Source organism: Alexandromys fortis, unplaced genomic scaffold (genome assembly GCF_014885135.2).
Source record: "Alexandromys fortis isolate MF-2015 unplaced genomic scaffold, M_Fortis_MF-2015_v1.1 scaffold_33, whole genome shotgun sequence".
Lineage (NCBI taxonomy): Eukaryota > Metazoa > Chordata > Mammalia > Rodentia > Cricetidae > Alexandromys > Alexandromys fortis.
Window position 1 is genome coordinate 1,451,563 of NW_026067917.1, and position 14,998 is coordinate 1,466,560.

A 14,998-nucleotide genomic window follows, 5' to 3' on the forward strand; every position below is an offset into this window, starting at 1 on the left:
TCTACCAACACAGAATCTTGATTTTTAACAATGTAAGGGAACTAAAATTGGTTCAGAAAGTATCAGATCGTTGTCCTCAGATGACAGTGAACAGACGGATGGAGAAAACATGAACAGAACTGGCAGAAGAGACGCCCCCCCCCCCCAAGCCACTCTCTTCAGGGATCAGGTAAGCATGTTAAAAGAGTTTTGGTCTGAAGACACCCAGCTACTTTACACAACCATGGCTGCGGTGAGAGATATTAGCTCTTCTCCCATTTGGGTGCAAAATACTGCAAGGCTTTTCCTTAAGCCTGAATATAGAAGTCTCCTTCCAAGTAGAATAGTGGTTTTCAGAGGCTAGGAGGGGGTAGGAGGATGGCGGGTTGTTGGATAATGTGTACTAATCTACATGGGAAGAATGATGATTTCCCTAAAAAGGAGTTTTTTTTTTTTTACTTTATAAAGGATTATTAGAAAGGAAATGAGAACGACTCAACACATAGAGATGATAACTTTTTTGTTGTTATTGTTCTCAAGTAAATGCTTTATAGAAAAAAACAAGTCCTTGAATCATAACTGGACTGTGGCCAAGAATCAGGCATAAGCCACTTCCACAAACTTCTGGTGGTCCAATAAAGAACCTTTTGCTGAAACTGATGAGTTCCACTTGCTTTTTAAACTGCATGGAAGTAGAAGTGCACGTAGGTGTTCTTCAGTGATTTCCTTCCTCCTCTGTGTTAGTGGTGGCACCCGATCACCAAATCCCATACTGTCTGGGCTGCAGAACTTATTCTTTATCATTCTGAAATCTGGAAATGCAAAACCAAGTTATCCTCCAGGCGGGTGTTGTGTGAGGCCTCACTTTTGCCCTAGCAGAGATGATAATAAATCTTTAAGGAGATGAAAATAGTAATTATTATTATTTATCACATAGTTTATTTAAAGATTATACTCTACCCCCATAAATATGTGAGAAAAAAACTTTCAAACAAAGCCTCTTTCCCTAAAGTGTTAACTGAGTCTGTAAGTGCCCCCCACCAATCTCTCAGATACTCTGTTCTGTTTTCTGTAACGTGTGTGCATGCCCTCAGAGCAAGACCAGACATTCTAGTGCCTTGCTTCTAAAATGCCTAGCAAATCCCTGGAGCCCAGGAGTAATGACAAGAAGAATGATTACATGTTGTCTGAAAGTTCCTTCTCTAACACTAGGCAGAGTTTCCTTTCAAGGCTTGGTCTGTGTGCTTGTTAGCGTTGTGGTCACCTTCTGTTCCACTTCTTTAATCTTCAGGATTCTAACTCTTAGTTGATGCTAAGTGATCAATTATCACTTGCTTATGGGACCAAATAAGACAGAACCAGGGCTACTAAGAAACATCTCTACAGGTATTCTACCAACAAATCCCTATATCTGTTAGATATGAAAGCCCCAAAGCAAGAATCAGGTTGTTGCTTTCCCCTTTCAGAACATGTCAAACTATATCTGCATGTGTTGAAGGTGCCACCTATATGTTAATATCCTTCTAACAGTACATATTATAGATGTCAAGTTTGAGGTGTCAGACTCAAACACACCATTTTATTTCCCAAAAAAAACTCTATCTAGAAATAGGGTAAAACTTGTATTCCTGCCTAGAATGCCAAGAGTGTAAGCAATTGAAGTTACATAAACACCAATGGTTAATCAAGTTGAAAGAGAAAACCTCCAGTTCAGCAGGACACTGATTTTTGAATGAAAGAACCCAAGTTTGTGGACCGTTTTCTTCCACAGGGATCTGCCTGACCTCACAGGCTGAAGCTCTTTATCTACTCATCAATGTAGACAGCATCCTCCAGGGATAAGACCATTCCAGCTCACCTGAGAGTTGGGCTAGGGTCACTGATATGAGGCGTATCTTATAAACCCAGATTGTAACCCTCTACAGATCTAAGCAATCCCAGCATGAAAATTAAAGTTTCTACCCGCATGTCCCTGAATGTTTGCTTTGCTTGAATAAATGGGAAAAGAAGGAATATTTCACTTGTTCAAACCGGTGCAACAGCAATCTCAAACTTAGGATGGATTTGAAAGACTGACTTAAACATATTTTAAAAATGAAGATTCTCTGTGCTGACTAGGTTTGTGCTGACTTGACACAAGCAAGCATCATTTTGAAAAGGAGAACATCAGTTAAGAAAAAGAATCCCACTCTATTGGCCTGTGAGCAAGCCTGTGGTGCATTTTCTTGATTGATGGCTGATAGGGAGGGCCCACCTCACCATGATTGGTGCCACCCTTAGGCTGGTGGCTCTGGGTTCTATAAGAAAGCAAACTGACCAATCCATTGGAGAAAGCCAGCAAGGAGCACCCTCCATGGCTTCTACATTAGCCGCATCCAGGTTCCCACCCTGTTTATATTCCTGCCTTGGTTTTTCTCAATGAACTGTGTCCCAGGATATGTAAGACAAATAAATCCTTCCTTCCTAGGGTGGCTTTCAGTTATGTTGCTCTAATTTAGCAATAGAAACCCAAAGGAAAACAGTCTCAAACCTTTTTTCCAAAAAATGCCACCTACTAAACCCGAGTCCTGTGTTATAACATACGTTTTGAGTGGTGCTTTGGCATCGCAGGAAACCACAATCCCAAGAAGATCCACACAGATCCACTCTTGAGTCACAGTGTAAGACGCCTCTGCTGGAAATATCCTAGCACAGTGGCTTTTGGACAGCTTTCAGTGACTGCATCTTGATAATGAAGACCTCTGTTTCAATGTCCAACAATCCAAGTGATCCTCCTTTATTTAGAGTCTTATTTTGGTCTTCACTATCAGTATTACAAGGCCCAAATTCAGATAAACAGGTCCAAAAGGAGCAATTCTAAACATAACCTATTTACAGACAGCAGACGTTTTAGTTTTAAAAACCCTATTTACCTACTTCAGCTTCTTTTTCTAAAAAGTATATTGCTTATAAAACTCACCTGGGACAATTTAAACCTCTAAGCATCTATGTAGATGTTCATGTCAGCTAGGATAATTATCAGCACAATTTAAACCTATTCTTAATTATAGCTATGATGTTCTCTTAGAGAAAATCAGTCCCCAAAGCTTTTAACAAGAACTTTCTCTAAATAGTAGGAGAGCATGAATTCACACGCTTCACAACAGTGGGGAGGGATTTTCTTCTGGATGCTAGTTTTATATAGTTCATAAAGAACATCTTCTGTGCTTGATCCTAATTCTATAGGTACGTCCTATATTTCTGAGGCTCCAATATTTGGGTGGGCATCATTCTCTTGAGACAATATAAACAAGAAACAATACCTCCAACAAGCTCATCGATGAGACTGCATGAAGTGACTTAGATTCTCACATGCAGTATGGAGTGCCTCATCTTCTGCTCAGACAACACCTTCCTAAGAGTCAAAGAGGGCTTTCGGAGCCGTGACTGAGCCATTCTTCACTTTACTAGGAAAGATATAAAGTATAACACACAAACGTGTCTGACATGAATTCACACAGGGGAGAGAGTAGGCTTCAGGATGTTCCAAAAAGAAGTTCAGATGAGTCAAGTTCAGCAAAAAGCCAGAATGCCCCTGAGCATCTGTCAAGTGTCCTCATAGATCTTCTCACTGCAGACGGGGAGAGGTGTGCACAATTCATCATTGTTCTTTTCATGAAATCAACAGACATTTGTCTATGAACTTTCCCCGTTCATTTAGAAGTCTAAGTGTGTGTCAAAACAAGTAGACTCACGCAGCACAACTCCATCAAATGCACTCTGCGAAGGAATAATCAGAATAACAGTGCTCAAGTTAATTACCTCTTATGAGCACCCATGGGGTGCCTGAAAAGTGTCAAACAGGTGTGCACAACACAGAAAGGACCCTGCCTTGTGACTGAATGTCAAGTCCACAGACCCTGAGCAGCTGTATAATTGTCATGGCACAAACAACGTGTAAAGAAAATGATTCTTCATAAAAGGTTGTTAAAGCTATAAGAAGTTTTAAGGACATAAATTTTTCCTACTTGACAAAGGAAGAATTTTGGCTCCAAAGTGGTGCAATGATCACAAAACAGGTCTGTCAAAACTGATAAATGGACGCATTGCTTTCGTTACAAACTCCACCTCTTCTCACCACTGCTAAGAAAACGAAAGCATCTTGAATGCTATAATCACTTTTTTATTTCACACACACCAGTGCGACTATACTTAATGTGACTGATCATGGTAAGACTTTATTCTGAAGTAATGGCATCTAATTTACTACTAGTTGGCCACTAACTCAAGTTACCCAGGCATTGAAAGGCTGGAATAAAACAATGATCTCAAATTCTGAAGGGTAAGCAGTCCCCAGAGACACAACAAATCAATGAGCCAAGACCAGCAGAATCTGTGATGAAACAGAGTCCATATGTTACCATAAAGGAGGATGGTTCAAGGACACCAGGTTGCCTCATTTTTCAGGAAAGTCAAGTGTTCAAGCATTTAAATGAATTTTACTAGTTCATGGATAGCAACTAATTCAAAATGTTTAAACATTGTAGGAGCCAAATAATACACATTGCAGACTGTGTTTAGACTGGGGGTTTCTACTTTCCAATTTCAAAGTAGAACACATCTGGTCAAATAAAATAAAACGAATGAAACTAGACCAGAAGCAATGATATTTTTGTAAGGAAAAGTATTGCTTACATTTAGTATGAAACATATGTTAGTCAAATTTTCACGACACAAGAAGTGCATCTAAATTAACAAAAAAAAAGTAGTGTTTTTGTTTTTAAAAATGGAGACAAAATGCAAGGTACTGAGCTAAGTGTTCACAGGAATATACGGATGAGTAGTAAGGCAGTCTCTGCTTTAGGAGCCTGACAAGCAATAGAAATAAGGGAAGCACAGGAAGAATGTGATGTGCCCTTTGAGGGTAGACATAAAGCTTAAAAGAGGAACGAATTTACATTTGGACTAGAGCACAAAGTTTTCTGGAAGAGCAAGAAGACAATAGAGACCAGACTGCTTAGAAAAATATTGCTGGTAAATAGGTCTTTGTAGTATGACTGAGCATTCTTTGGGTATATGTCCAAGAGTGGTACTGATGGGTCCTGAGATAGGTTGATTACCAGTTTTCTGAGACACTGCCATACTGATTTCCAGAGTGGTTGTACACGTTTGCATTCCCACCAACAAAGGAGCAGTATTCCCCTTTCCTCCACATCCTCTCCAGCATAAACTATCATTGGTGTTTTTGATCTTAGCCATTCTAACAGGTTTAAGATGGTATCTCAGAGTCATTTTGATTTGCGTTTCCATAATGGCTAAGAATATTGAACATTTCCTTAAGTGCTTCTCAGCATTTTGAGATTCCTCTGTTGAGAATTATGTACTCTATTTTTTATTTTCTTTATTGATTTTTATTGAGTTCTACATTTTTCTCTGCTCCCCTTCCTGCCTCTCCCTTCCCTGCTTCAACTCTTCCCCAAGGTCCCCATGCTCCCAGTTTACTCAGGAGATCTATTGGATTATTTGGTATTTTGATGTCTAATTTCTTGAGTACTATATATATTTTCAAGTTCAGCCTTATGTCTACTGTGGGATTGGTAACAATCTTTTCCCATTCAGTAGGTTGCCTTTTTGTCCTTTTGACTGTGTCCCTCACTTTACAGAAGTTTCTCAGTTTTAGAAGGTCGCATTTATCTGTTGTTGCTCTCAGTGTCTGTGCTACTGGTGTTATATTTACAAAGTGGTCCCCTGAGCCCATGCACCGAAGGCTACTTCCCACTTTCTCTTCTATCAGGTTTAGTGTTTGTGGATTTATATTGAGATTCTTAATCCATTTGGACTTGAGCTTTGTGCATGGAGATAGATATGGATCTATTTGCATTCTTCTACATGTTGACATCCAGTTATGTCAGAACCATTTGTTGAAGATGCTTTCTTTTTTCCATTGTATAATTTTGACTTCTTTGTTGAAAATTAGGTGTTCATAGGTTTGTGGGCTAATATGAGGGTCTTCTATTTGATTGCACTGGTCACCTGTCTGTTTTTAATGCCAATATCAAGCTGTTTTCATTACTATAACTCTAAAATAGAACTTGATGTCAGGGATGATGAAGCCTCTGAAAGTACATCTATTGTACAAGATTGTTTTGGATATCTTGGGTTTTTTGCTTTTTCATGTGCAGTTGAATATTGTTAGTTCAAGGTCTTTGAAGTACTGTGTTGGGATTTTGATAGGGATTGCATTGAATCTGTAGATTGCTTTTGATAAAATTGCCATTTGTGTTATATTGTTCCTACCTTTCCAAGAGCATGGGAGATCTTTCCATTTTCTAATATCTTCTTCAATTTCTTTCTTCAAAGACTTAAAGTTCTTGTTGAACAGGTTCATTAGTGTTACCCCAAGATATTTTATTTGTGGCTATTGTGAAGGGTGGTGTTTCTCTGATTTCTTTCTCAGCTTATTTATCGAAAGATGTACAGTAGACAAGGAAGGAAAATGTGGAGAAAGGGACCAGGTGGGAGGAAGTCTGAGAATTTCATACCCTGGACTGTGCATGGGTGACAAGGCCACCCCTTCGGATGGTGTGCTTTAACTCCTACATGCTAGTAAAAGAGAAGGTGATAACAACATACCCAAATTAGGACTAAGTCAGTCTAGGGATGCCTTTCACAGAATGTGCCATAATGATACTGCCCAAGCTACATTTCCATACCAGCTAGTATCAGTGGTGTGCCCATGAAGATTCTCATATACCACATGTCATCCCACCAAGTTAAGAGATTGCCTTAACTTGACGGTAACTTTCAGCAAACAATAATGGTTTCACAGAGGAGGGGGTTGGTTCAGAAGGAGTAGAAATGAAGCTGTCGGATTTCCTCCCATGCCCTCTATAAACAACTTTTGGCTTTTTCTTCACTACTTTAATACTATTGCCTGCAATGTACTGCAGTACATATCCCATTGCAGACAAATTTTCCCTTTACTCTTCTTTTAATGTGGTAATTACATTTTCCTCCAAGGAAGTATCAACAGTTTAATTTTTAAGTGGAAAATTAAGGAACCCTAATATAGCAAATGTCCTTTCCCAAAAGGATAATTATCATTCAACAAAATAATTTAACTTCAAATATAGTCGTCGAAATAATTACACAGATACTTCCGAGATTTAAAAAATATCATAAGACACAAATTAAGGACAACAAATTTCGAAGAAAGAAGAAATAAAAAAATTCTTTCTTGAGTTAGATATACTTCTTACCACTCAAGAGACAAAGAAACAGAAACAGACCACCAAACCAACCCAAGATGAAATTAGTGTTGCTAATGTAAAAAAAAAATGAAACAAGTTGCAAGGGCTAGAGGGGTTATGCTGGGAGTAAAGCAATTGCCTGTCATCCTTAAAGACCTGGGTTCCATCTCTAGCACTTCAAAATTGAAATAGTTAAATACAAAAATAATAATCATACATTTCATAGCATAAATCAGACGTAATATTGGTTATATTACTATTAAAAAGCAGAAAACTATCAATTCAATTTAAGTGTCAAAGCTATTAGAAAAATCAGAACTATTAAAAAAACTAGAATCAGAAGTAATCTTAAAATAAAATGTATCCTTAATATATTTAATTTTATATTAGAATACTTATCAGCATACTTTATTACAGTGACTTATTAAAAAAGAAAAATAGTTATTATCTTAGTTTTACATGATCTCAAGAAAGGCTAAAAGAAATAAATTATTTTTTTAAAAAATTAGCCCAATTGGGCTGTGGTGGTTTATGCCTTTAATACCAGCACTTGGGAGGCAGAGGCAGAGGCAGGTGGATCTCTGTGAGTTCAAGGACAGCCTGGTCTACTGGTCTACAAAGTGAGTTTCAGGATTTCCAGGATCATGCACAAAGAAACCCTGTCTTAAAAACCCTAAAAAAGAAAAAAGTTAGCTCTGAAAGCTGGAACCCTGTAAGCTGATTTGATGGTTAAGAGAAACGCCTGCTCTTCCAGTGGTCCTGGATTTAATTCCCAGCACCTGCATGGGCAGTTCACAGCTGTCTAACTCTAGTTCCAGAGGAGCTGTTGTCCTCTCATGGCTTGCATGGCCCCTAGACAAACACAGTGCACAATCATACATCCATCTTCTAAAAGATATGCAAATCTTTTAAAAGACTATTAACCCCAGGGCTTGATACATTGCTCAGTGGTTAAGAACATTGGCTGCCATTACGTATAAAGTGGATTCACTTGGTAATAATAACTATCTGTAACCCGGGGAATCTGTGACACCCTCTTCTGGCCTCCATGGGTACTGCATATACATGGTGCATAGACATACCTGTGGACAAAACATACGTATGCACAAAATAAAAATAAATAAAATATAAATAAGAATTAATTAAATCCTGATCATTTAGAGATCTAGGAAAGTAAGAAAAGAATACAGTTCCTAAACCAAATGCAGATATGTACTGAGGTCATGTAACACACACACAAGTAATGATCCTTCTAATACATCCCCAATAAATGCAGAAGTACACAAAGGCAGATTCCGTGAATGTGGTATTAAAGATACTAGCCCAAACTTTAAACCAGGAAGGCTTGATCCCAGGAGTTTGTTGGGGGGGGGGTCAATAAAATGAGACTCCACCTAAAAAGAAAGAAAGAAAGCCTTTTCTCATTCATCACACCTAAGTATAAGAAGGCATAGCCACGTGTCTAGTTGAGAATCCCTATCCCACCCCTGGTGGAAAAAATGCCATTAGAGCAGAATATTGCTCTCTATCAAAGAAAGACTAAATATTACCACTATTTGGATTTTTCTCCATATAGTACTTCTGTCCTTGGTACCAACATTTGTGAGAACTAAGTTTAGTCAAGCTTCTCGACACAAAACCAACACTAAGAACATCAGTAGCACAGTGCTTACATCAGCAAGAGTTCTCCAAGAAAACAGAAAATAAAATCTTCCAGTTCACAGTGGCAACATTATTTAACCTAGAAGAAATTCTGGTCAAAACACCAACAACTATATGGAGTAAAGTCTTTAAGATCATAAGGACTTGGGTAGCTGGGAGTACTCAGAAATAATGTCTCCCAATGCTCACATAAAATTATGCAGCCTTCTCTGAAATTATTGTATGACGGAACAGATATGTCAACTTTGGGAAATATGTTGTTTTCTACAAAACATAAAAATATTCTAATTACAATGTATGGTATCAATGTGTAACTGTCAAATAAACATATGAAGAAGGACAGCAGCAGAGGGTGACCCAGGAATGTAGACGAGCCAGGCACAAGCTATGTACAGGGCATGAATCAAGGAGGTAGATAAGGACAGACCTTACAAGAAATTATGCCAGCAAAAGTGACTTCAGGAAAACTGAATTTCCTGTTCTACAATAAGCAAAAATCTATTTCAGGTACACTGAATCATTATATATAAGAAATCTTTAAGACTTTGAGAAAGTATACTTATGGCACAAGAATTTTTAAAAAGCATTTTTAAACACCTGAGGTTTTTTTACTTATAAAATTAAAAATGTAGGTCAGAGAATAAATACTCTTCCATTACCTAACAAAGAAATGATGTGCTTAATATATAAAAAACTTTACTTAATCAGTGAAAAAATTTAAGTCAACATAAAATAAACAACATATAAAACAAGTAATTTACAAAAGAGTAACTCGGTTGCAATCGTGAAAAAAGATCAGCCTTTCCTGAAATCTGAAGTGCAGAAATAAATGCTGATTATTCTTACGATACGCTTCTCTTATCATACAGACAAAAACATTTACTTAATAAAATGCCAGGAATTTTTAAAAATAGTACTCTTATACACAGTGACGTAACAACCTTGCCTAGGACACAATTAGTATTTAGGGAAAGTGTAAATACGCATTTTCTACTGACACTCCAGCAACCTTAACCCCTAAAGCAGACCTCAGAGTTCTTACACACATCCACACAAAGATGTATACAGAAGATACAATTTTAAAAAGACCTCACATTGCAATGTACACACACACACACACATGAAATAGTAGGCAGATATTAAAATGAACTAAGTCTGATAGATACTTATACAAATGAGTAGCACAAAACAATAATATGCATAAAACATGATAGTAAATACAAAACATTCATAGAATTTACACATGTACATGCATTATGTTCATGCGTAAGTAGTGTGAGTAATATATGCTAAAAGCACTTAAACATGAAAGGGTAGTCACCAAGTTCCCAGCAATGGTTACAACTGACAAACTGAGGTGAAAACAACTGTCATGTGTTGTAAGTTAACAGTCACAATGCTACCGTTCTCTCTCTCCCACCCTCTCCCTCTCCTTCTCCATTAACCTCCCATTCCCCTGTCCCCCGACACACTCAAAAATATCACATGATGCCCAAGACAGTCACATGAAAACCCCTGGAAGTTACCTATATCATGGGAACAGCTGGTAGTCACTGTCCTAGCAGCAAGGGACATGCTTATACTAAACTTGTGTGTATGTATGTGTGTGTGTGTGTGTGTGTGTGTGTGTGTGTGTGCATATGTAAACATAAGATAGAAGGAGTAGCATGTCCACAAAAATAAGGGTGCTTCTCTGGCACTCTAGGAGGTCCTGTAGGGAGAATATCGTTCTATTGGTAAGTGGTAATAAATGCATTTGGGAAATGAAGCAACCTCGGTTTACATAGGGTTTCTCAATACACAGCTTTTACTTTTAGCAAATTCTATACATACATTATGTTTTAGTTCTCTCATCTGCTGACTAAACGGAAGTACACCAAATAATGGAGCCAGCATTGTCATCCTAAACTCAATGCCCAGCAGCAGAGAGAGCCAGTAGCTTGGATTCAGCCCTGGGGTATTTATACTATGGAAATAGTAAGCATTTTCAACATAAGAGCTTTAATTTTCTCCAAAACCCTGGTTGTTAAATACTAAACATTTACTAATACACTTTAATAGGTTGTTAATAGAAAAAATAAATATACCTCACATATACATAAATAAGTTGCAAGTATACATCAATATGTATATAGTTTTATGAGTAGATATTAAACATTACTATAAGCCATCAAAAATATCTTGCCTTTGTGCACACATCCTTCAGTTCTTAATAATGAAGGCATATATTATATCTTACATTAATGCTTTTATAACAAAGCTAAATGCAAAATGTTCTCTTATTTTCAATAAAATATGGAGTAATAAGGCTGATAATACTAAAAGAAAAGTCATAAGGCCAATTGGCTATATTTAAGGAGACTAGTCTTTTAATTCTTCCAGAAAAACTTCTCCAAGCACTCTTGCTTGAAGGTCCCCAAGTTCACACAATAGTATCTGCAAAGCTCTGGGTAGACATTTCCACGAACAGATGGCAGAATGCGGTAATTGCATGTGCTATTGTCTGTTGTCTGATGTGAAAAGAATGCTTTCCTCCTCATATTTCACTGCTGTTCTATGGACCAACGCCACTGCAACCCATAGCATATATATGCTCATCAGCCTGGAAACCACACGCCAACTTCTGCCAGCCTGGTCTACAAGAGCTTGTTCCAGGACAGGCTCCAAAGCTACAATGAAACCCTATCTCAAAAAAAAAAAAAATATGTCTGAAGACTGGATAATGAGAATGAGAAGTAAGAATGTAGAAAGCATCAGCTTCCTAGCACTGCTATTCTCCACCAGCATGTTTTTGGTGAAGCTCAGGCTGTCTTATATCAACCTCGCTATGATGCATCCAATTCCACGTGCTTTCGTTTGCATACGGTTTCACATAGTCTCTCTTGTTTCATCGGTGTTGGAGGACATTTGGTAGATGGGAAGAAACAAATAAACAAATTCTAGAACAGTGGATTTTTCTCTTCCACTTCATTCTGTCTATGAGATTTGCAAGCTACAGAACTGGATGTTTAACTGTGGCTATTTGTGATTTATGAGGGTTAAAATGCCCATGGGCTAAAATTTAAAAAAAAAAAAAAGACCTCAGTGTTTTTATTCCTCTGTCAGTTTCATAAGTCAAATTTGAAGAAATTGAATTTCCCATTGCCTTGACAATTTGCCCTTGAACTAAGTTCAAGATTAGGGATATATTTCAGATTTAAAAGGGAAAGTGTTTAGAAGGTTGAGCGAGATGAACAAAGGAGATTTCTAACTTGAAGTCACCATAAACCTAACAGACACACACACACAGTACCAGATTTGTAGGTTTGTGTCTTTGTGTGATATGTGGTCTTTGACTTCTATCTACTATCTCCTATCTATTATCTACTCCTTCTACTACCTCCATGTGTATTTTACATATGTAAGTTTTGTGAAGTTTTTTTTTATTTTTTAAAGAAATATATATAATGGAATTTACGTTTAGAGCATTTTCAGACTTATCGAAAAACTGAGGCTAAGGTTCCAAGCTATTAATGAAATATTGTATCTGTGTAGTTAATTTATTATAATTAATGAGCTCATGGTAATATATTATTATCAAGTAAATCTGTAGCTTATACTGGGACTGATTCTGTATTGTGAAATTTGACAGTTGATGAAGCACAACCCAGACATCTTTCCAAGGAACTCACAGAAACAAGCCAAGGAGCTGCAACTGCTCCCAGGTAGATGCTGGTTGGTGGTTACACCTAAGTTCTACCCATCACTCCCCGACAAAAGTTCACTGATCTAATTCACTGAACAGGGAGTGAAGTATTGAAAGCACCAATCTCCCTAAGTAAAACTGACTGCAAGAGTGCTACACTCAGTCAAACTCATTCCTTTTCTCTAATTTATCTAGTAAAGGAGAAGGACCATCCCAAAAAAAAATAATAATAATGCTACAATAAAAGAGGAACAAACTGTTGAGCACTTGCACTAGAAAACACCACTATTGGACCAGGAGGTATATTGTGCCTCTGGGTTGTTTAACAATATTTTCTTAGTAAGCCCAGGAAGTATCAAGATAGACTAAGTACATCAGTGTAAAGCAAGTTTACTAACCTTAATACATACCTGCCACACACCAAGCCCAGAGCTGCAGATCACCACAGCTAATCCAACACGGGCTTCTGAAACTAGGCTGCCAGTTCTGATGCAATGGCAAGAGTTCATATTCATATCAAACTCTTATGCTGAACACATAAACATCGTAGAACATTGAAAAAGACATGAGGCATATTGGTATACAAAACCTAGAAAAACATCTCTGTTTCAAAGGGGTAGAATAGATTAGAAATAGAAAATTACAAAGGAGTCAATGCGGACCTGCTGATTCTGAGTCTGAGGGTCTGCAGTGGGTGGCAGTTAAGTCGTGTCATTCTAGAGGGTAAAAGGTGCTCCCGGCTAAAAGAAAATGTAGGTTAGTTCTTTGTTGGAAGGCAGCAGTTGAGGGTGCACATAAACAGCCATAAGAAAGAGAGCTAAATGGAAACGATTACCAGCTACCACCTGGGTCTACCCTTTTCATCTTGCTGTGGGACCTAGAAAGCAAGAGGTCACAAACAGAATTGAAAGATTAAGAAATGAATCAAGCTAGCCACTGACTCTAATAACTCCACTTGAAGTCGTTGATCCCCCTGGACAGAAGTCCTGAAATGACAATAAAAATCTGATTTCAAACAAGGGACCCAGGGAATAAGGGAGAGCGAAATAAATAAAACCGCACACAAAATAAAGCCACACACAGCATTACAATACAGGAACATGAACGTCCTACAAGGAGAGTTTTATGGAATGACATGACTCAGGATTTAAAATTAGTATCCTCAAGATGCTCGAAAAGATAAAGGAGTAACTTTCATTTAGAAAAGAGCAAGAAGTAAAAATGAGTGTCCAAGGTAATAAAAAAAAAGAGCACAACAGTACCTTTGAAAAGAAACACGAGGTCATTGGAATAAAAATATATAGACATCATGAAATAAAGAAGGCCACAGTAGAAGACAAAATATGGCTCTAGATCAGTGGTTCTCAACGTTCCTAATGCTGTGATCTTTTTAATACAGTTCCCCACGTTGTGGTGGTCCCCTACCATAAAATTATTTTCACTGTTATCTCGCAACTATAATTTTGCTACTGTCATGAGCTGTAATGTAAGTTATCTGTTTTCTGATGGCCTTAGGTAAGCCCTGTGAAATGGTCATCTGACTCCCAAAGGGGTAGCAGCCCACATGTTGAGACCCGTTAATCTAGAAAATTAGAAGACAAACAGAAGACATTTACCAGGAAGCCATATGAAGGAGATCTTGGGAAGTATCAAGAGAGGTCCCAAAGAAAGCTCCATGAAGACAGAAGTTGTGAAAACATCTGGAGACACAATAAAGGAGGGTTTACAAGAACTGAAGAATACTCGATTCAGAGTTGTAATTCAAGCACCTGGCAGCAGAAGAAGGCACATCTCAAGATGTCACGTGGAGGTTGAATAACGTGAGAGAAAAATATTTACAAGAAACATGGGCAAAAGAATTTCTCCTATCATGAGAAGTACACCTGTTAGTCAACAACCTGCCACTGCTCTGAAGCCTGAAATCCTATAGACTGCCTCAAGCCAGCACCAGTGATAAAAAGCTCCACTGGAGACCACCTCATTCATAATCCTCAGTTACATGACTGTTTTTGGTTGTCTGTGCTTTCATATTTAAATAGAACGAAACACAATTGCATGAGGATCCACTTCACGGAACCATTTCAAACATATATGAATTCACAATTATTACTTTAGCAGACTAACAAAGAAATAAGTCACTATAAATGTCAACAAACGTTACTATATCTTTACACTATCAGAATAAAAATCAAAATGACATAAATGTTATTTTCTAATAAACAAATGAATAAAAATAAAAACTGACTGTTTATGAAAAGTAAAGATTTATTCAAATGAGTTATCAATGTGGCCAAACTGACCAAAAATTTTTGAAAAATAAACTAAAATTAAAAATTTGTTTTACTTTATTGTTTAAGAAAGAAATGCAATGAATGATTTAAAAAGAATAATCCCTGGAACAGAGGGTGAATTTGAAAGGTATATCTATAATGAATCGCAGAGA